Source organism: Arachis ipaensis, chromosome B8 (genome assembly GCF_059453495.1).
Source record: "Arachis ipaensis isolate K30076 ecotype BB chromosome B8, ASM5945349v1, whole genome shotgun sequence".
Taxonomy (NCBI): domain Eukaryota; kingdom Viridiplantae; phylum Streptophyta; class Magnoliopsida; order Fabales; family Fabaceae; genus Arachis; species Arachis ipaensis.
In genome coordinates this window covers 11,780,457-11,804,846 of record NC_142443.1, presented here as the reverse complement: position 1 = coordinate 11,804,846, position 24,390 = coordinate 11,780,457, and the positions used below count along the sequence as shown (strand labels likewise).

The window sequence follows — 24,390 nt, the reverse complement described above, 5'->3', positions numbered from 1 at the left end:
GAGGAAGAAGGTGAATTTTCGAAAATTATTTTTAAAAAAGTGTTAGTGATTTTTGAAAATAGTTTTTTTGAAAAAAAGTTAGTAATTTTCAAAAATAAAAAATTAAAATAATTAGTTAATTAAAAAGAATTTTTGAAAAAGAGGGAGATATTTTCGAAAATTAGAGAGAGAGAGAGAGAGTTAGTTAGGTAGTTTTGAAAAAGATAAGAAACAAACAAAAAGTTAGTTAGTTAGTTGAAACAAATTTTGAAAAGATAAGAAGTTAGGAAGTTAGAAAAGATATTTTGAAATCAAATTTTTGAAAAAGTTAAGATAAGAAGATATTTTTTTGAAAAGATATGATAGAAATTAGTTTTTGAAAAAGATTTGATTTTTAAAATCACAATTAATGACTTGATTCACAAGAAATCACAAGATATGATTCTAGAACTTAAAGTTTGAATCTTTCTTAACAAGCAAGTAACAAACTTGAAATTTTTGAATCAAAACATTAATTGTTATTGTTATTTTCGAAAATTTGATATAAAAATAAGAAAAAGATTTTTGAAAAATATTTTTGGAATTTTCGAAAATAACTAAGAAATTTGAAAAAGATTTGATTTTTGAAAAAGATAAGATTTTCAAATTGAAAATTTGATTTGACTCATAAGAAACAACTTGATTTTTAAAAATTTTTGAAAAAGTCAATCCAAATTTTCGAATTTGATGAGAGAAAAAGGGAAAGATATTTTTTTGATTTTTTGAATTTTTATGATGAGAGAGAAAAACAAGAAAAATGATGCAATGCATGATAGTTATGGATTAAAACAATGAATGCATGCAAGAATGCTATGAATGTCAAGATGAATACCAAGAACACTATGAATGTCAAGATGAACACCAAGAACATATTTTTGAAAAATTTTTAATGCAAAGAAAACATGCAAGACACCAAACTTAGAATCCTTTAATGCTTAGACACTAAGAATTCAAGAATGCATATGAAAAACAAGAAAAGACACAAAACATGCAAATGCAAAGATCAAACAAGAAGACTTACCAAGATCAACTTGAAGATCATGAAGAACACTATGAATGCATGATTTTTTGATTTTTTTTTTCGAAAAATACAAGATGCACATGCAATTGACACCAAACTTATAACATGACACATGACTCAAACAAGAACACAAAAAAATATTTTGGATTTTTATGATTTTATGATTTTTTTTGTATTTTTTCGAAAATTATTTGAAAAAGAAAAATAAGGATTCCAAAATTTTTTAATATGAATTCTAGGAATCTTATGCTCTTTAAACTAAAGCTCCAATCAAGGGGTCAGACATGGCTTAATAGCCAGCCAAGCTTTAGAATGGATTTACATCCATTGAGGTGATTAGTTGAAGACCAATCCCAAAGGAGTTTGGATATGGCTTTACAGCCAGCCAGGCTTCAACATGTTTAATGAAACACTAGAATTCAATCTTAAAAATTCTAAAGAAAAATATATTTTTGAAAACATTTTTATTTTTATTTTTTTCGAAAACAAAAGAAAAATTTTTGAAAGATTTTTGAAAACTATTTGAAAACAAAATAAGAAGAAAATTACCTAATCTGAGCAACAGGATGAACCGTCAGTTGTCCAAACTCAAACAATCCCTGGCAACGGCGCCAAAAACTTGGTGCGCAGAAATTGTGATTACACTTTGATTATGTAAAATTCATTGCTTTTTCTTTCCCTGGCAATGGCGCCAAAAACATGATGCCAATACCATGGTTCACAACTTCGCACAACTAACCAGCAAGTGCACTAGGTCGTCCAAGTAATACCTTACGTGAGTAAGGGTCGAATCCCACGGAGATTGTTGGTATGAAGCAAGCTATAGTCACCTTGTAAATCTCAGTCAGGCTGATATAAAATAGTAATGGAATTTTTGAAATTAATTAATAAAATAAGGATAGAAATACTTATGTAATTCATTGGTTAGAATTTCAGATAAGCGTGTAGAGATGCTTTCGTTCCTCTGAACCTCTGCTTTCCAGCTATCTTCATCCAATCAATCTTACTCCTTTCTATGGCTAGCTTTATGTAAGGATGTCACCGGTGCCAATGGCTACTTTCGATCTCTCTCGGGAAAATGATCCAAATGCTCTGTCACAGAACGGCTAATCGTCTGGAGGCATCACCTTTGTCGTTGGTTGCATCCTATTCCTCCCTGTGAAAATGGTCCGATGCGCTGTCACTGCATGGCTAATCATCTGGAGGTTCTCGATCATACTGGAATAGGATTTACTATCCTTTTGCGTCTGTCACTACGCCCAACACTCGCGAGTTTAAAGCTCGTCACAGTCATTCAATCCTAGAATCCTACTCGGAATACCACAGACAAGGTTTAGACTTTCTAGATTCTCATGAATGCCGCCATCAATCTAGCTTATACCACGAAGATCCCAATATCTCGGACTCGGTCCCCTGTATTAGTAATCTAAGAGATACTCATTCAATCGAAGGTAGAACGGGAGTGGTTGTCAGGCACGCGTTCATAGGGAATGATGATGATTGTCACGTTCATCACATTCAGGTTGAAGTGCGAATGAGTATCTTAGAAGTGGAATAAGTTGAATTGAATAGAAAACAGTAGTACTTTGCATTAATCTTTGAGGAACAGCAGAGCTCCACACCTTAATCTATGGAGTGTAGAAACTCTACCGTTGAAAATACATAAGTGAAAGGTCCAGGCATGGCCGAATGGCCAGCCCCTCTGATCTAAGAACCAGGCGTCCAAAGATGTTCCAAGATTCAAAGATGTCTAATACAATAGTAAAAAGTCCTATTTATAATAAACTAGCTACTAGGGTTTACAGAAGTAAGTAATTGATGCATAAATCCACTTCCGGGGCCCACTTGGTGTGTGCTTGGGCTGAGCTTGAGTGTTGCACGTGTAGAGGTCCTTCTTGGAGTTGAACGCCACCTTTTGTGCCATTTAGGGCGTTGAACTCCACTTTGCAACTTGTTTCTGGCGCTGGACGCCAGAGTTGGGCAGAGAGCTGGCGTTGAACGCCAGTTTGCGTCATCTAAACTTGGGCAAAGTATGGATTATTATACATTTCTGGAAATCTCTGGATGTCTACTTTCCAACGCAATTGGAAGTGCGCCATTTTGAGTTCTGTAGCTCCAGAAAATCCACTTTGAGTGCAGGGAGGTCAGAATCCAACAATATCAACAGTCCTTCTTCAACCTCTGAATCTGATTTTTGCTCAAGTCCCTCAATTTCAGCCAGAAAATACCTGAAATCACAGAAAAACACACAAACTCATAGTAAAGTCCAGAAATGTGAATTTAACATAAAAACTAATGAAAACATCCCTAAAAGTAACTAGATTCTACTAAAAACATACTAAAAATAATGCCAAAAAGTGTATAAATTATCCGCTCATCACATAACACTAACCCTAATACACACTCTCCACCCTCACAACCATCACTCTTCCCTTGCAAACATACACACAAAAACGAAAAAAATAAAGAAAGGGAGAGGACAAAATGGGGAGAGCAGAGGGAAAGGAGGAAGAAGAGAAAGGAGGGGAGCGCGTTGTTGCCGTTCCGTGGAGCTGCCGCCGAACTGCCGTGCTTGAGGATCCGCACTACTGGCGCCATCCAGCCCACCTCGCCAGTGTCGCCGCCACTGTGCCTTCGAGAGGGAAGCTGTTCGTGTCCTGTCGTCGTTGTTAGAGGGAAGAGTTGTCGCTGATCTACACACCGCACACGTCGCCGGCGATGTCGCGAAGAGGAGAGAGAGCATGTGAGTGGCAAAGGGGGCGTCACTGCCTGCGTCGCCACCGTGCCTCCACTGTCACCGAAGGTCCGTTATTGCTGCTGCTAGGCTCACCGTCGTTGCGCCTGTGTTGCTGCTGCGTCGCCAGAGCTCCACGCCGCCATGCTGGCCACCGAAAATGCCATCCCCGCCACTACACGTGAGAGGGAGAAGCACGTGAAGCTTGTGCCATAGAGAAGAGAGCTGTTTCCGCCACCGCCATGGTCATCCCTGGGCTACTGCCGCCGTTGCTGTGGACGAAGGTCATCGGCAAAGGTGTTGTGGTTGCCGAAAGCCGCTGCTCTGTTCTTTGGTTCTTCTCTGAGTTCAGTAAGTCGCTCTTATCCCAAAACTCTTACCGTTGTTATTCTCTTATAAGTTATTGGTTTTACGCGACGTTAATATCTCAGAGTTGAGTTTCGATTCTTGCGTCCTATATTTGATGAACTGTTTCTACTGCGAGGATGGGATGATTTAACGCCGCTGTTGCGAATTAAGGGTTTTAAAAGAATTTTTTCATGTGGTTAAGTCGCGATTGAGGTAGGGACTATTTCTTAAACTCAATTTATTATCAAGAATTGTTACAAGTCGATATTAATACAAAAAAAAATATATTTTTATGATTTTCGTAAGTCTTATAGATTGAATTGAATTATTTCGGATGACTATAATCATTTGTTTGATTGAATTATTGATTGATTGTGGTGGCTAGAATTATGATTTTTAGTTGATTATGTTGAAGTTAAATTGTGATTTACTGGAAATTGGTTTGATTTTACTGGTAGTGAATTACGATTTGAAAATGATTTGAAAAAGGTTTGAGAAATGGTTTGGATATGACCCAAAAGGGTGGCAAAATTTGAGTTTTAGGGGAGATGCTGTCGAAATATTTATGAGAATTTTGAAAAGTTTTATTTTGGTTAATTTAGATTGAATAATTGTTTATTTGATGTTGATTTATTTAAGAAAAGAATGAATTTTGTTTGAGTTCAAATTATTAAGAAAAAAGTTATGTTTTGAGTTTAATTAAGGAATTACATTTAGAGGAATTTTAGTGAATTTAAAAAGAAATTGGTTTTTGAATGAATTATTCCATTTTGCGGTGTTTTGGAAAAATTGAAGAATTCGAATAATCTTGATTTAGCAAAACGGGACGATCTTCGAGCCTTTGGAAATGTTTTAAATTTAAGAATGAAAGTCAAATTGGTTTTATTTTGAATGATTTGGTTTTGAAATTGGTTCAGAACTTTTGATTTACATAATTTGATTTTGGTTTAAATATTTGATTTTAGTTTAAATGATTTGGTTTTGGTTTAAATTTTATTATGATCATTCAAATTGAGAAGCTATGATTTTAAGAAATTTTAATGAACTTAAGAAAATGAGATTGGTTGTCACTCCCCTAAAATCTAGAGGCCTTGTCGAGGAATTTAACTAATAAATAATTTTTTTTTGTCTTTTGAAAGAAGAATTGGTTTTAAGTGAAATTGTTTTGAAGGTTCTGGAGAATGTTACAAAGAGGTGGTTTTGGTTTTAAAGGAAAAAAAAATTTAGATTTGAATTACTTGGGCAGTACGCAAGTGTTGTGGCTTAGTCCCACTTGCTCTGGGTCAAGATTTTTAAAGGATTGTGGTTTTGAATGTGAGCTTTGACCTGGCAAGGATCGTGGTACTGTACCGCTTGTCCAGTGTCACGATATGCGTAGGGATCGTGGTTATTTACCGTCCACGAGTTTTTAAATGAAAATGTTTGTAGGGATCGCGGTTATTTACCACCCACGGGTGTGTGTTTTTCAATTGAAAATCTTGCAAAGATCGTGGTGGTGTACTGCTTGCAATGGTGGGGATCGTGGTGGTGTACTGCCTACCGATTTTTGAGAGGATAATATCCGGGTTAGCTACCAGATGTGTCGGGTTCTGGAAAAGTAACCGACACATGAGCTCACGGCTAGTAAGACAGGCATGCATCATACTGCATTTGTTTGTTTTGTCTGGGTGTGCTTAAGTGTTTTGGTTTGCCTATCTGATGATTTCTGTCTAATTCTTATTTAATTTATTGTACTTGTTGTAATTGCTCTCTGATTGTGTTTTTCTTGCATTATTTGTGCCTGTGATTGATTCTGTTTTGGATTTGAGTTTTGGGGATGATTTATTTTTAATTGGGCTGGAGGCTGAGTTGATTGAATTTGTGCCGAAGGCTGAGTTGATTGAATTTGTGTCGAAGGCTGAGTTGATTTGATTTTGGCAGGAGACCATGATTGGTTGGAACAGTGGTAAGTTTTGGGTAAAATGATTTCTTAGTAAGCGGTGAGATGTATGGAATGTTATTTTGTGTGAAATTTTTTTATAAGAAAAATATGAGTTTTAGATTTGGATAATGAACTGACGATCACTGCGATTGAAAATAGTTTTATTTAAAATATCTTCTTATAATAATTCTTAAACCCTCTAATGAGAACCAGCGAGAACGATGTTCTCACTCCCCTACAGACTTCTCTTTTTAGGACGGATGAGGAAGCTTGCAAAATTTTTGTTAAGTTCTTAAATATGTGGTGCACGAATTCCAACAATTCGTACAACTAAACCAGCAAGTGCACTGGTCGTCCAAGTAATACCTGAGCGAGTCAGGGTCGATCCCACGAGGATTGTGGTTTGAAGCAACCTATAGTTATCTTGTAAATCTTAGTCAGGTGAATAGAAGAAGTAGGTATATTGTTTAAAGCGCATAAAATTGGAATAAGATGGAATTACAATGTTTGATTATAACCAGTGATAAGAAGATGGTTAAGGCTTGGAGATGCTTTGTTCTTCTGGATAACTCTGGTTTTACTGTCTTCTTCAACTGTGAATGACTTCTTCTATGACAGGCTGTATGTGATCAACGCCAGTTGAGAGGTCGCCAATGCTCCTCCAGATCTGAACCCCAGGGTTAGTGTGGATCCATTCTGATTGAGGGTGAAGCTCCTACAGTCCATTCTCCTTAATGATCCTACTCAAAACGCCACAGAAAAGGTCGAATCTTTCGGATTAGAGAATATTGTGCCTTTGGGTTCTAGCCTTTACCACAAATACTCTAATCTCCCCATACCTCGGCTGAAGTGATGTTTCGAGAAGTCCCCAACGAATTCGTGGATTAGCCGTCTAAGAGATGTATAATCAAACTAGTAATTCATCATTGTCTGATGAAAGACGCACTCTGAACCTATGTAGAATGACATAACCTTGATCCAGTTCAACGCATTCATAATGATGAAGAACGAACATACATTTTAGAATCGAGAATCAAACACGAATCGAAGAGAAACAGTAATATTTTTATTGATCTATAAAACTCAGCGGCGCTCCTCCCCTCAACCTAGGAGGTTTAGAAACTCATACTAATAGAAAATACAATGTAAAATTTGAAATATTCTAGAAGAGATTGAGAGCTATGTGATCTTCTCCCTTAAATACTAAACTAATGACTAAGGATTACATAAAAAGGATAAAACAGTCTTTTAGTGCTAAAATCCACTTTTGGGTCCCACTTGGTGAGTGTTTGAGCTGAGCTTCATTGAGATCCACGTGCTAGAAGGCCTCTAGGGCGTTGAACGCTGTCTAGGGGGTCCTTCTTGGGCGTTGGAATGCTGGCTACTCCCTTGTGGGCGTTGGACGCCAGAATAGGGCAGGAGGCTGGCGTTGAACGCCAGTTTTGGGCCTTCAATTCTGAAAAAAGTATGGATTATTATATATTTATGGAAATCCCTAGATGTTAGCTTTCCATAGCCGTTGAGAACTCTCCATTTTCATTTCTGTAGCTCCAGAAAAGCTCTTTTGAGTGCAAGGAGGACAGATCCAGACAACATTTGCAGTGTTTTGTCTGCCTCTGAATCAGACTTTTGCTCCAACTCCTCAATTTTAGCCAGAAAATACCTGAAATTGCATAAAAACACACAAATTCAAAGTAGAATAAAAAAATGTGAATTTTACACTAAAATCAATGAAAACTCAATAAAACTTAAACAAAATATAACAAAAACTATATGAAAATGATGGCAAAAAGCGTATAAAATATCCGCTCATCACAACACCAAACTTAAACTGTTGCTTGTCCCCATGCAACTAAAAACAAAGTAGGATAAAAAGAAGAGTAAGATACAATAAATCTTAGAGTTTTCAATGATGCTCAGTTTTCCATTAGATGAGCGGGACTTAGTAGCTTTTTGCTTCTAAATAGTTTTTGCATCTCACTATGCATTGAAGTTCAGAAATGTTGGCATCTTCAGGAACTTAGATACCACAGACACTTAACTGGGTGAACCCTTTCGGATTGTGATTCAGCTTTGCTAGAATCCCCAGATAGAGGTGTCCAAAGTTATTAAGCACACTCTTTATGCTTTGGATCACGACTTTAACTGCTCAGTCTCAAACTTTTCACTTGACACCTTCACACCACAAGCATATAGTTAGGGACAGCTTATTTGAGCCGCTTAGGCCAAGATTTTGTTTCTTGTAGGCCCTCCTAACCAGTGATGCTCAAAGCCTTGGATCCTTTTTCCCTTGCCTTTTGGTTTAAAGGGTTATTGGCTTTTTGCTCTTGCCTTTTGGTTTAAAGAGCTATTGGCTTTTTTTGCTTTTTATTTATTTATTTTTTTTCTCGCATGCATATATTTTTTTTCTTTTATTGCAACATGCTTTTTCTTTTTCTTTTTGCCGATTTTTCTTGCTTCAAGAATCAATTTTTGGATTTTTCAGATTACTAATAATACTTCTCCTTTTTCATCATTCTTTCAAGAGCCAACATTCAGAAATTTCAACTTCAAATATGCACTGTTTGTTCATGTATTCAGAAAACAAAAGCAACGCCACCACATCAAAATAGTTGAACTATTCTTATTATATAACTCAAAGTTTATGTATTGTTTTAAGTAAGGTGAGAGATATATGGAACATTTCATAACTTTAAGACATAGATAAAAATGATCATGCAATAAGAATAAGAGAACAGATAATAAAACATAACAAAAAATAGAAAAATAACATAAGAAAAGGGAATTAAGAGAACGAATCCACCTTAGTGATGGCGGCTACTACTCCTCCTTGAGGATCCAATGTAGTGCTTGATCTCTTCAATGTCACGCCCTTGTCTCTGTTGTTCTTCCCTCACAACTCTTTGATCTTCTCTATTTCATGGAGGATGGTGGAGTGCTCTTGATATTCCTACCTCAGTTGATCTTCTCTATTTCATTTGATCCCAAAAATGTTTTTTGGGGAGGAAAATACATTCCTTGAGGCATCTCAGGGATTTCTATTGAGGTGGCTCTACATGCTTTTGCTGTGGTCCATGTGCCGGCTCTCTAATATGCTTCATCCTTCTTTTAGTGATGGGCTAGTCCTCTTCTATGACAATTCCAGCTAAATTGCATAGGTGACAAATGAGGTGAGGGAAGTGGAGGCAAGCGCCTTTCACTTCCTCTTCCTTTAGGTTTCACCAGTCTTTCGTGCTATACTTAGGAGTGGTAGAAGCAAAGTTTTTGCAACACCAAACTTAAGAGTTTGCTCGTCCTCGAGCAAATATGAACAATGGAAAAGAATATAGTAAATGAGGGTGGGGTAGGTGGAGCTTCTGTGGGACCTACTGGTCTTGAGAGGCTAGGGCAATTGAATTCCCTACCCTCCTTACAGGCGTTGAACGCCCAAGAGGAAGAACGCCAGGTCTTCTGCCTTTTTAGGCATTAAATGCCCAGCCTGGCTCCCTGGCTGGCGTTCAACGCCAGCTTGTTGCTCCCCGGAGGGCGTTGAATACCCACTCTGGCTCCTTGTCTGACGTTCAACGCCAGCAAGGTTTCTGCTCCAGGGTGTTCTGTTTTCAGCTCTAACTGTTTCTGTTTCTGTTCTAACTACTGCACAGGATCACAAACATTAAAAAGCAAGGGAAAACTCTAAAAATAAACTAAAATAAACTTAAATGAAAATAAACAAAAGAAATAAAAATAGAAATACTCTACTCATGGTTGGGTTGCCTCCCAACAAGCGCTTTTTTAATGTCACTAGCTTGACGGACAGCTCTTTTCAAGGAGGAAGATAGTCATAGAGGAATAAATTCTTACTCCTTACTGGGAGTGTCCTTCCTGTGCTCTCATGGAATAGCGTAATACGCTCAAGAGGCAGGATCTTGTTCACTGCCTGAGGCAGGGTTGGGCTTGCAGCAATATGCTGGTGTCCCTTTTTGCCACTTCCCCCTTCCATGGTGAAAAGCCTTCAGTAGGGATATTTTTTTCAGCCCCTAGGCATCTTCCTTTTGGGGCCTTCCTCCTTTGTGGATAGTGTACATCTAACACCAAAATTACGTTTGGTCTTAGGAGAGATTGAATTGGTTTCATCCAAGGGAGGAGGCTTGGATACTGAATCCTTTATGCAAGTGCCTCCTTTGTCAGGGGGTAATAGAGGGTCAAGAACTTTGAACACCATCCAGTCCTTATGCAAGGTAATCCTTGTTTCTTGTGCCTCTTGGATTCATAGCTTCTTCATCAGAGGTGAAGGTATCAGATTTAAACTTAAGCTAAGATCATACAGGGCTTTGTCAAAAGTGAGCTTTCCAGTAGTCCATAAGATCTGAAAGCTCCCTGGATCTGGCATCTTCCTTGGCAGCTCATTCTGAATTAGTGTACTATACTTCTCAGTAAGTACCTCTATTTCATCTTTCATTAGGTCCTTCTTTTCAAATACCTCTATAAAAGAGATATTGACTTGCAGCTTCTTGAATGCTGATTGGAAATGAGCCAGTTGCTTATCTTCTGGTTCTGTTTACACACTTAGGAAAGGTAGCTCTTGAAGCTCTTTCACCTCTATAAGGGCGTGCTCTATGGGAGTCACAGGCTCTTCTTGCATGCCCAGAGAAGACTCAACTTGAGGTTCCTTCTCCTCAGTAGGGGCGTGTTCACTGGAATTCTCAGGATCCTCTTGGATCTTGATTGCCTTCAGTCCCTCAGTAGCAGGCTCCTGAGGTTCGGCCTCTTTGGTGAAGACGACTGTCTCACCTTCTTTTAAGGTCTCATTCCCAGAGAGCATCAGGATTTCTGTGAGGGCCCTATAGGGATGCACCTCCTCAAACAACTCAGTAAGAGGAATATTAACCTGCTCAAGTGTCCACCGGTCATGGGTGAAAGTGTCTCCTTGAGGGTAGTTACTACTCATATCACTAGGAGCATTATAAACCTTAGTAGGGGGTACAGCTACAGTCTCCATGTCTAGAACTTCTATCCTAACTGGAGTCTCCTCACAGGAGTATAAGTGCTGGTTATTGGCAGCTATCTCAATGAGCTCATCTACCTCTTCATGTGTCTCTATAAAGTACAGAGGGCCATTTGCAAAGTGATCTACTGTCTTCCTGGCTATCTCAGAGATTTCTTCATAGAAGATCATTGTCTTGCCCCATCCTGAGAACATATGGGGAGGGCAATTCCTGAACATCAGCTTGTACCTCTCCCAAGCATCATGGAGAGACTCGCTCTCCTTCTACCTGAAGGTTTGAACATCTGTCACCAGCTTGGTTAATCTCTGTGAGGGAGAGAACTTGTTCAGGAATTTGTTAATAACCTTATCCTAGGTATTCACAATTCCTCTAAGTTTCATATGCCACCATTAATTTGCTTGATCACTCAGAGCAAATGGAAATAGTTTTAGCCTGGGGACTTTAGGGTTCACTCCATTTGCCTCTACAATGTCACAGAACTGCAGGAAGTCAGAGATGAACTTACTAGGGTCTTCCTGTGGGTGTCCATGAATCTAGCATTTTTGCCGTAATAGCAGGGCCTGTTCTAGGTTGACCTTAAAGTCATCTGAGTCAATAAGAGTGTCAAATGTGTAGGAACCAAGAGGTCTCCCAATTTGTGCATTCCTCTTTGGATCCATAGTGACTCCGATGTCTCTGCATACATAAATAAAAGACAAAGAAAAATGAGAGTTTCTATGTCAGAGTATAGAGAACTCCCTGTGAGATATGAAGAAGAAAGAAGAATGAGGGTAGAGAAGAAGAATTCGAATAGAAGAGAGGAAGAATTCAAAAATTAGAAGCAAATTAGAAACTAGAATTGAAATATTTTTATTTTTATTTTATTTATTAATCAAATAAAGGTTAATGAACTAAAAAGATTTGAAAATTTATTGATGATTTTCGAAAAAGAAGAGGGAAAAATAAAGAAGATATTTTTGAAAATAGAAGAGAGAGGAGTTCGTTAGGAAGTTTTGAAAGAGAAGAAAGAGAAAACAACTAACTAATTAAGAAAGATTTGAAAATAAGATAAGATAGAAGATTAGAAAATATTTGATTTTGAAAATATTTGAAAAAGTCAACAAGATAAGATAATAATTGAAAAGATTTGAAAAGATTTTAAAATTAAAATTTAAAAGAAGATAAGATAGAAAAGGTTTTGAATTGAAAAGAAGATAAGTTAGGTAAGAAAGATAAGATAAGGAAGTTAAGAAAAGATAAGTTTTAAATAAAAAAGATTTGAAATCAAAATAAAAAAGTTAAAAATATTTGAAATTTAAATTTTAAAAGAAAGATAAGATAAGAAAGAATCAAATTTTAAAAGAAAAGATTTGAAAAGAGGTTGAAGAAGATAAGATTTGAAATTTGATTTTTGAAAAATATTTTATTTTGAAATTTTAAATTTTAAATTTTAAATTTTGAAATTGAATTTTAAAATTTGAATTTGAAATAAGATAAGATAAGATTTTAAAAATTGAATTTTAAATTTTTGAATTTTGAATTTGAAACAAGATAAGATAAAGATTTGAATTTTGAATTTTGAATTTTTAAATTTTGAAATTGAGATTTTTAAATTTTGAATTTGAAATAAGATAAGATAAGATTTTTTTGAATTTTAAAGAAAGATAAAAAGATAAGATAGTGATTTGAAAAAGATATGATTTTTGAAAAAATTTTAAATTAAGATAAGATAAGATAGTGATTTTGAAATTAAAATTTGAAAATATTTTTGTAATTTTCAAAAATATTTTTAAAATAAAGATAGAAAAGATATTTTTTTATTTTTTGAATTAATGAAGAAAGAGAAAAACAACCAAAAGACACCAAACTTAAAATTTTTAGATCAAAGAAGTACAAATTTTTGAAAATCAAGAGAACAAATACCAAAAGACACCAAACTTAAAACTTTTAAGATCAAAACAAGAAGAAAAACAAGAACACTTTGAAGATCAAGAAGAACACCAAAAACAAAACTCAAAGGATTCAAAGAAAACAAGAACATACAGAGGACACCAAACTTAAAAATTTTGAAAACCAAAGACACAATTTTCAAAATTTTTAAAAGAAAAGATTCAAGAAAACACCAAACTTAAGGATTGACACAAGACTCAAACAAAAGACACTTTTTTTGAAAATTTTTGGAAAAAGACACCAAGAAATTTGAAACTTTTACCAAGAACAAGAACTAAAGACTCAAACAAAAGATAAAGATTAATAAAGAAAAGAAAAGATTTTTGAAGAAATTTTGAAAAAGAAAAAAAGAAATAGGTAAGACTAAGAGTAAGAAAATCAGAAGAAAATACATAGCCAAAAACAGAAAAGGTTTTGAAAATTTTTTGAAAAGAAAACAAAAGACACAAACAAAAGAGAAAATAAAACATAAAGAATACCTAATCTAAGCAACAAGATAATCCGTTAGTTGTCCAAACTCGGGTCGCCAAAATTTGGTGCACGAATTCCCACACCACGTACAACTGAACCAGCAAGTGCACTGGGTCGTCCAAGTAATACCTGAGCGAGTCAGGGTCGATCCCACGAGGATTGTGGTTTGAAGCAAGCTATGGTTATCTTATAGATCTTAGTTAGGTGAATAAAAGAAGTAGGTTTTTTGTTTAAAACGTATAGAATTGGAATAAGATGGAACTACAATGTTTGATTATAACTAGTGATAAGAAGATGGTTAAGGCTTGGAGATGCTTTGTTCTTCTGGATAACTCTGGTTTTACTGTCTTCTTCAACTGTGAATGATTTCTTCTATGGCAAGCTGTATGTGCTCAACGCCGGTTGAGAGGTGGTAGCATGAATCCCCACACCTTCATACTATTGTACCAGCAAGTGCACTGGGGCGTCCAAGTAATACCTGAGCAAGTCAGGGTCGATCCCACGAGGATTGTGGCTTGAAGCAAGCTATGGCTGTCTTGCAGGTCTTAGTCAGGCAATCAAAAGGTTGATAGATGAATATTTAAGGGATTATTATAATAGGGTGCTAATACTTTAAGGATAGGGTTGATATGAAAGGGGTAAAACCAATTGGATTAAATCAGTGAGAGGAATAGAGTTGAAGAATTGGAGTTGCTTTGCCTTTCTGAAATAACTCTGGTATTAGTGTCTTCTTTGCTTGTGAATGATCTTCTTCTATGGCAGGCTGTATGTGATCAAAGCCATTGCCCGTGGTCATTGAACTCCTCTGCTACAGATCAAACTTGTGGTCATTCAATCTGACGGAGGGTGAAGCTCTAGCAGTTCATTCTCTTGGCGATCCTACTCAAAACTCCATAGACAAGGTCGAATCTTCCGGATGAGAGAATGCTGCTTCTATGGATTCTAGCATATACCATGGAGACCCTAATCTCCCCGGAAATCGGCTGAACTGGTGTCTCGAGAAGTCCCCAACGAAGTGGTGGATTAACCGTCTAAGAGATGTATAAACATAGATGTTGGCTCGTGCTTTCCGGCCACGTATTCACACGAACCCAAGTAGATGCGGGTGTTTGTCAGGCACTGATGAGCGGATAATTTATACGCTTTTTGACATTGTTTTTAGTATGTTTTTAGTAGGATCTAGTTACTTTTAGGGATGTTTTCATTAGTTTTTATGTTAAATTCACATTTCTGGACTTTACTATGAGTTTGTGTGTTTTTCTGTGATTTCAGGTATTTTCTGGCTGAAATTGAGGGACTTGAGCAAAAATCAGATTCAGAGGTTGAAGAAGGACTGCTGATGCTGTTGGATTCTGACCTCCCTGCACTCAAAGTGGATTTTCTGGAGCTACAGAACTCGAAATGGTGCGCTTCCAATTGCGTTGGAAAGTAGACATCCAGGGATTTCCAGAAATATATAATAGTCCATACTTTGGCCAAGAATAGACGACGTAAACTGGCATTCAACGCCAGCTTTCTGCCCAAATCTGGCGTCCAGCGCTAGAAAAGGAGCCAAAACCAGAGTTGAACGCCCAAACTGGCACAAAAGTTGGCGTTCAACTCCAAGAAGGACCTCTACACGTGAAACACTCAAGCCCAGCCCAAGCACATACCAAGTGGGCCCCGGAAGTGGATTCATGCATCAATTACTTACTCATGTAAACCCTAGTGACTAGTTTATTATAAATAGGACCTTTTACTATTGTATTAGACATCTTTGATCAGTTGTGTACAATCTTTGGACGCCTGGTTCTTAGATCAGAGGGGCTGGCCATCTCGGCCATGCCTGGACCTTTCACTTATGTAATTTTAACGGTAGAGTTTCTACACTCCATAGATTAAGGTGTGGAGCTCTGCTGTTCCTCAAAGATTAATGCAAAGTACTACTGTTTTCTATTCAATTCATCTTATTTCACTTCTAAGATATTCATTCGCACTTCAACCTGAATGTGATGAACGTGACAATCATCATCATCCCCTATGAACGCGTGCCTGACAACCACTTCCGTTCTACATTAGATTGAATGAGTATCTCTTAGATCTCCTAACCAGAATCTTCGTAGTGTAAGCTAGAATGATGGTGGCATTCAAGAGAATCCGGAAAGTCTAAACCTTGTCTGTGGTATTCCGAGTAGGATTCAATGATTGAATGACTGTGACGAGCTTCAAACTCGCGAGTGCTGGGCATTAGTGACAAACGCAAAAGGAGGGTGAATCCTATTCCAGCATGATCGAGAACCGACAGATGATTAGCCGTGCTGTGACAGAGCATGTGAGCATATTTTTCACTGAGAGGAGGGGATGTAGCCACTGACAACGGTGATGCCCTTGCATAAAGCCAGCCATGGAAAGGAGTAAGACTGATTGGGTGAAGATAGCAGGAAAACAGAGATTCAGAGGAACGAAAGCATCTCCATTCGCTTATCTGAAATTCTCACCAATGATTTACATAAGTACCTCTATCCCTATTCTATTATTCATTATTCGAAAACATCATTATCAATTTATATCTGCCTGACTGAGATTTGCAAGGTGACCATAGCTTGCTTCATACCGACAATCTCCGTGGGATTCGACCCTTACTCACGTAAGGTATTACTTGGACGACCCAGTGCACTTGCTGGTTAGTTGTATCGAAGTTGTGAACCATGGTATTGGCACCATGTTCTTGGCGCCATTGCCAGGAAAAGAAAGAGCCATGAATTTTACATAATTAAAGTGTAATCACGATTACGCGTACCAAGTTACTCACGTTGCCAGGGATTGTTCGAGCCTGGACATCACAATTTCGTGCACCAAGTTTTTGGCGCCGTTGCCGGGGATTGTTTGAGTTTGGACAACTGACGGTTCATCTTGTTGCTCAGATTAGGTAATTTTCTTTTTTTTTTCTCTTCAAAAAAAAATTTTTCAAAAATCTTTCAAAAAAAAAAATGTTTTCAAAAAAATATTTTTCTTCAGAATTTTTAAGAATGAATTCTAGTGTTTCATGAAGCATGTGAAGCCTGGCTGGCTGTAAAGCCATGTCTAATTCCTTTGGGAATGAGTATGTTGGGCGTGTCATGTCTGAATTACATGCTGAAGCTTGGCTGGCCATTGGCCATGTCTAGTGTTTTGGACCGGAGCTTTCATTGAAAGCTTGGCTGGCTAGTGAGCCATGTCTAATTCCTGGACTGAAGCTTTAGACTAAGAATGCAAGATTCTTGGAATTCATATTAAAAATTTTGGAATCGTTATTTTTTTCTTTTACATATAATTTTCGAAAAAATCCAAAAAAATTAGAAATAAAAATCAAAAATATTTTTCTGTTTCTTGTTTGAGTCTTGAGTCATGTTATAAGTTTGGTGTCAATTGCATGTGCATCTTGCATTTTTCGAAAATTTCATGCATTCATAGTGTTCTTCATGATCTTCAAGTTGTTCTTGGTAAGTCTTCTTGTTTGATCTTGATGATTTTTTTTGTTTTGTGTTGTATGGTGTTTTTCATATGCATTCTTGAATTCTTAGTGTCTAAGCATTAAAGAATTCTAAGTTTGGTGTCTTGCATGTTTTCTTTGCATTAAAAATTTTTCAAAAATGTGTTCTTGATATTCATCATGACATTCAAAGTGTTCTTGGTGTTCATCTTGACATTCATAGTATTCTTGCATACATCACATGTTTTGATCTAAAATTCTCATGCATTGCATCATTTTTCTTGTTTTTCTCTCTCTTCATTAAAAATTCAAAAATAAAAAAAATATCTTTCCCTTTTTCTCTCTCATCAAATTCGAAAATTTGAGTTGACTTTTTCAAAATTTTTTAAAAATCAAGTTGTTTCTTATGAGTCAAATCAAATTTTCAATTTGAAAATCTTATCTTTTTCAAAAATCTTTTTCTTGTTTTTATATCAAATTTTCGAAAATAACATAATCAATTAATGTTTTGATTCAAAAATTTGAAGTTTGTTACTTACTTGTTAAGAAAGATTCAAACTTTAAGTTCTAGAATCATATCTTGTGATTTCTTGTGAATCAAGTCATTAATTGTGATTTTAAAAATCAAATCTTTTTTAAAACTAATTCCTATCATATCTTTCTAAAATATCTTCTTATCTTTTTCAAAAATTTGATTTCAAAATATCTTCTCTAACTTCCTAACTTCTTATCTTTTCAAAATTGATTTTCAAATTTGTTTCAACTAACTAACTAACTTTTTGTTTGTTTCTTAACTTTTTCAAAACTACCTAACTAACTCTCTCTCTCTCATTTTCGAAAATATCTTCCCCCTTTTTCAAAATTTATTTTTAATTTATTAATTATTTTAATTTTTAAATCTTAATTTTCGAAAATTACTAACATTTTTCAAAAACTATTTTCAAAAATCACTAACTCTTTTTCAAAAAAATTATTTTCGAAAATTCCTTCTCTCTCATCTTATTCTATTTATTTATTCATCTACTAACATCTCATCTCACATCTCAACCCTCCTCACAGTTGTGTTTCTTCCATTATATTACATTCTTTGTCTCCCCCTCTTCTCCTACTCACAAAGGGATCCCTATACTGTGGTATAAAGGATCTCTATTATTATTATTTTTCTGTGCCTTCTTCTTTGTCATATGAGCAGGAGCAAGGACAAGAATATTCTTGTTGAAGCAGATCCAGAACCTGAAAGAACTCTGAAGAGAAAATTAAGAGAAGCTAAATTACAACAATCCAGAGATAACCTTTCAGAAATTTTCGAACAGGAAGAGGAGATGGCAGCCGAAAATAATAATAATGTAAGGAAGATGCTTGGTGACTTTACTGCACCTAATTCCAATTTACATGGAAGAAGCATCTCCATTCCTGCCATTGGAGCAAACAACTTTGAGCTGAAACCTCAATTAGTTTCTCTGATGCAGCAGAACTGCAAGTTTCATGGACTTCCATCTGAAGATCCTTTTCAGTTCTTAACTGAATTCTTGCAGATATGTGATACTGTTAAGACTAATGGAGTAGATCCTGAAGTCTACAGGCTCATGCTTTTCCCTTTTGCTGTAAGAGACAGAGCTAGATTATGGTTGGATTCTCAACCCAAAGACAGCCTGAACTCTTGGGATAAGCTGGTCACGGCTTTCTTAGCCAAGTACTTTCCTCCTCAAAAGCTGAGTAAGCTTAGAGCTGATGTTCAAACCTTCAGACAGAAAGAAGGTGAATCCCTCTATGAAGCTTGGGAAAGATACAAACAGTTGACCAAAAAGTGTCCTTCTGACATGCTTTCAGAATGGACCATCCTGGATATATTCTATGATGGTTTATCTGAGCTATCAAAGATGTCACTGGACACTTCTGCAGGTGGATCCATTCACCTAAAGAAAACGCCTGCAGAAGCTCAAGAACTCATTGACATGGTTGCTAATAACCAGTTCATGTACACTTCTGAAAGGAATCCTGTGAGTAATGGGACGCCTATGAAGAAGGGAGTTCTTGAAGTTGATACTCTGAATGCCATATTGGCTCAGAATAAAATATTGACTCAGCAAGTCAATATGATCTCTCAGAGTCTGCATGGAATGCAAGCTGCATCCAACAGTACTCAAGAGGCTTCTCCTGAAGAAGAAGCTTATGATCCTGAGAACCCTGCAATAGCAGAGGTAAATTACTTAGGTGAACCTTATGGAAACACCTATAACTCAACATGGAGAAATCATCCAAATTTCTCATGGAAGGATCAAAAGCCCCAACAAGGCTTTAATAATGGTGGAAGAAACAGGTTTAGCATTAGCAAGCCTTTTCCATCATCAACTCAGCAACAGACAGAGAACTCTGAATAAAATGCTTCTAATTTAGCAAATCTAGTCTCTGATCTATCTAAGGCCACTGTAAGTTTCATGAATGAAACAAGGTCTTCCATTAGAAATCTGGAAGCACAAGTGGGCCAGCTGAGTAAAAGGATCACTGAAATCCCTCCTAGTACTCTCCCAAGCAATACAGAAGAGAACCCAAAAGGAAAGTGCAAGGCCATTGACATAAGCGCCATGGCCGAACCTGTGAGGAGAGGAGAGGAAGTGAATCCCAAGGAGGAAGACCTCCTGGGACGTCCAGTGATCAATAAGGAGCTTCCCTCTGAGGAACCAAAGGACTCTGAGGCTCATCTAGAGACCATAGAGATTCCATTGAAACTTCTTATGCCCTTCATGAGCTCTGATGAGTATTCCTCTTCTGAAGAGAATGAGGATGTTACTGAAGAGCAAACTGCCAAGTTTCTTGGTGCAATCATGAAGCTGAATGCCAAATTATTTGGCATTGATACTTGGGAAGTTGAACCTCCCTTGTTCATCAATGAACTAAGTGATCTGGATCAACTGACATTGCCTCAGAAGAGACAGGATCCTGGAAAGTTCATAATACCTTGTACCATAGGCACCATGATCTTTAAGGCTCTGTGTGACCTTGGTTCAGGGATAAACCTCATGCCCCTCTCTGTAATAGAGAAACTGGGAATCTATGGGGTGCAAGCTGCTAAAATCTCATTAGAGATGGCAGACAATTCAAGAAAACAGGCATATGGACAAGTAGAGGACGTGTTAGTAAAGGTTGAAGGCCTTTACATCCCTGCTGATTTCATAGTCCTGGATACTGGAAAGGAAGAGGATGAATCCATCATCCTAGGAAGACCTTTCCTGGCCACAGCAAGAGCTGTGATTAATGTTGACAGAGGTGAAATAGTCCTTCAATGGAATGAGAAATCCCTTGTGTTTAAAACTCAAGGATCCCCCTCTGCAACCATGGAGAGGAAGCAGAAAAAGCTTCTCTCAAAGCAGAGTCAACCAGAGCCCCCACAATCAAACTCTAAGTTTGGTGTTGGAGAGTTGATGAGCGGATAATTTATACGCTTTTTGACATTGTTTTTAGTATGTTTTTAGTAGGATCTAGTTACTTTTAGGGATGTTTTTAATAGATTTTGTGTTAAATTCACATTTCTGGACTTTACTATGAGTTTGTGTGTTTTTCTGTGATTTCAGGTATTTTCTGGCTGAAATTGAGGGACTTGAGTAGAAATCAGATTCAGAGGTTGAAAAAGGACTGCTGATGCTGTTGGATTCTGACCTCCCTGCACTCAAAGTGGATTTTCTGGAGCTACAAAACTCGAAATGGCGCGCTTCCAATTGCGTTGGAAAGTAGACATCCAGGGATTTCCAGCAATATATAATAGTCCATACTTTGGCCAAGAATTGACGACTTAAACTTGCATTCAACGCCAGCTTTCTACCCAAATCTGGCGTCCAGCGCCAGAAAAGGATCCAAAACCAGAGTTGAACGCCTAAACTGGCACAAAAACTGGCGTTCAACTCCACAAATGGCCTCTGCACGTGCAACACTTAAGCTCAGCCCAAACACACACCAAGTGGGCCCCGGAAGTGGATTTATACATCAAATACTTACTCATGTAAACCCTAGTAGCTAGTTTATTATAAATAGGACCTCTTACTATTGTATTAGGCATCTTTGGATTACCTTATGATCCTTTGATCACGTTTTAGGGGGCTGGCCATCTCGGCCATGCCTGGACCTTCACTTATGTAATTTCATACGGTAGAGTTTCTACACTCCATAGATTAAGGTGTGGAGCTCTGCTGTTCCTCAAAGATTAATGCAAAGTACTTCTGTTTTCTATTCAATTCATCTTATTTCGCTTCTAAGATATCCATTCGCACCCAAGAACGTGATGAAGGTGATGATTATGTGTGACACTCATCATCCTTCTCCCTTATGAACGCGTGCCCGACAAACACTTCTGTTCTACATGAATTAAGCTAGAATGAATATCTCTTAGATCTCCTAACCAGAATCTTTGTGGCGTAAGCTAGAATGATGGCGGCATTCAAGAGAATCTGGAAAGTCTAAACCTTGTCTGTGGTATTCCGAGTAGGATTCAATGATTGAATGACTGTGACGAGCTTCAAACTCGCGATTGTTGGGCGTTAGTGACAGACGCAAAAGGAGGGTGAATCCTATTCCAGCATGATCGAGAACCGACAGATGAATAGCCGTGCCGTGACAGGGTGCGTGAGCATATTATTCACTGAGAGGAGGGGATGTAGCCACTGACAACGGTGATGCCCTTGCACAAAGCCAGCCATGGAAAGGAGTAAGACTGATTGGATGAAGATAGCAGGAAAGCAGAGGTTCAGAGGAATGAACGCATCTCCATACGCTTATCTGAAATTCCTACCAATGAATTACATAAGTATTTCTATCCCTATTTTATTATATTAAATTCGAAAACACCATTATCACTTTGTATCTGCCTGACTGAGATTTACAAGGTGACCATAGCTTGCTTCATACCAACAATCTCCGTGGGATTCGACCCTTACTCACGTAAGGTATTACTTGGACGACCCAGTGCACTTGCTGGTTAGTTGTATCGAAGTTGTGACAATTATGAATTAAGATCAAAGCACCAAGCTTTGGAGCCATTACAAGGATTTGTTCGAGCCTGGAGATCACAATTTCGTGCACCAAGTTTTTGGCGCCGTTGCCGGGGATTGTTCGAGTTTGGACAACTGACGGTTCATCTTGTTGCTCAGATTAGGTAATTTTCTTTTTGTTTTGTTTTCAAAAATTTTTCAAAAATCTTTCAAAATTTTTCTTTTGTTTTCGAAAAAAAAAAATTTTAAAATAAAAATGTTTTCAAAAATATATTTTCCTTCAGAATTTTTAAGAATGAATTCTAGTGTTTCATGAAGCATGTTAAAGCCTGGCTGGCTGTAAAGCCATGTCTCAATTCTTATACTCAAGAGAAGGGCTTCTTTATCTTTCTTAGCCAATTGGCTGTTGAATGTAAGGAATGTCAGGCGTGTCATGTCTGAGTTACATACTAAAGCTTGGCTGGCTATCAAGCCGTGCCTGACCCTTTGATTGGAGCTTTAGAGCATAAGATTCCTGGAATTCATATTAAAAATTTTGAATCCTTATTTTTCTTTTTCAAAATAATTTTTCGAAAAATATAAAATAAAAATTAAAAAAAAAATTTAGAAAATCACAAAAATAAAAAATATTTCATGTTTTCTTGTTTGAGTCTTGAGTCATGTTATAAGTTTGGTGTCAATTGCATGTGCATCTTGCATTTTTCGAAAATTTCATGCATTCATAGTGTTCTTCATGATCTTCAAGTTGTTCTTTGTCAGTCTTCTTGTTTGATCTTGATGTTTTTCTTGTTTTGTGTCTTTTCTTGTTTTACATGTACATTTTTTATTTATTAGAGTCTAAACATGAAAGATTTCTAAGTTTGGTGTCTTGCATGTTTTCTTTGCATATAAAATTTTTCAAAAATATGTTCTTGATGTTCATCATGATATTCACAGTGTTCTTGGTGTTCATCTTGACATTCATAGCATTCTTGCACACATTCATAATTTTGATCTAAAATTGCCATGCATTGCATCATTTTTCTTGTTTTTCTCTCTCATCATAAAAATTCAAAAATAAAAAAAAATATCTTTCCCTTTTTCTCTCATCAAATTCAAAAATTTGAGTTGACTTTTTCAAAAATTTTTAAAATCAAATTGTTTCTCATGAGTCAAATCAAATTTTCAATTTGAAAATCTTATCTTTTTCAAAATCTTTTTCAAAAATCAAATCTTTTTCAAAATTCTTGGTTATTTTTGAAAATTCCAAAAATAATTTTCAAAAATCTTTTTCTCATTTTTATATCAAATTTTCGAAAATACCATAATCAATTAATGTTTTGATTCAAAAATTTTAAGTTTGTTACTTGCTTGTTAAGAAAGATTCAAACTTTAAGTTCTAGAATCATATCTTGTGATTTCTTATGAATCAAGTCATTAATTGTGATTTTAAAAATCAAATCTTTTTCAAAAACTAATTTCTATCATATCTTTTCAAAAAAATATCTTCTTATCTTATCTTTTTCAAAATTTGATTTCAAAATATCTTCTCTAACTTCCCAACTTCTTATCTTTTCAAATTTGTTTCAACTAACTAACTAACTTTTTGTTTGTTTCTTAACTTTTTCAAAACTACCTAACTAACTCTCTCTCTCTAATTTTCGAAAATATCTTCCCTCTTTTTCAAAAATTTCTTTTTTATTAACTAATTATTTTTATATTTTATAAAAAAAATTTCGAAAAAAATACTAACCTTTTTCAAAAACTATTTTCAAAAATCACTAACTCTTTTTCAAAAATTGTTTTCGAAAATTCACTTCCCCCTCTCATCTTCTTCTATTTGTTTATTGATATACTAACATCTTTCCTTCAACTCTCCAAAAATCCGAACCCCCTCTCTCTCTGAGTTCAGATTTTCTTCCATTCTTTTCTTCTACTAACACAAGGATCCCTATACTGTGGTATAAAGGATCCATATTATTATTACTATTTTTTCTGTGCCATCTTCTTTGTTATATGAGCAGGAGCAAGGACAAGAACATTCTTGTTAAAGCAGATCCAGAACCTGAAAGGACTCTGAAGAAAAAAGTTAAGAGAAGCTAAAATACAACAATCCAGAGATAACCTTTCAAAAATTTTCGAACAGAAAAAGGAGATGGCAGCCGAAAATAATAATAATATAAGGAAGATGCTTGGTGACTTCACTGCACCTAATTCCAATTTACATGGAAGAAGCATCTCCATTCCTGCCATTGGAGCAAACAACTTTGAGCTGAAACCTCAATTAGTTTCTCTGATGCAGCAAAACTGCAAGTTTCATGGACTTCCATCTGAAGATCCCTTTCAGTTCTTAACTGAATTCTTGCAGATATGTGATACTGTTAAGACTAATGGAGTAGATCCTGAAGTCTACAGGCTCATGCTTTTCCCTTTTGCTGTAAGAGACAGAGCTAGATTATGGTTGGATTCTCAACCCAAAGACAGCCTGAACTCTTGGGATAAGCTGGTCACGGCTTTCTTAGCCAAGTACTTTCCTCCTCAAAAGCTGAGC

At 36.5% G+C, this 24,390-nt stretch overlaps 1 non-coding gene across 1 annotated transcript; it reads right to left on the bottom strand.

Annotated features, from left to right (window-relative positions):
* Positions 1-18,596: 18,596 nt before the first annotated feature.
* LOC148547220 (small nucleolar RNA R71) lies at positions 18,597-18,704 on the bottom strand. Its single transcript, XR_015897388.1, has one exon. It is a non-coding gene; the product is annotated as a small nucleolar RNA R71 (small nucleolar RNA).
* Positions 18,705-24,390: the final 5,686 nt, after the last annotated feature.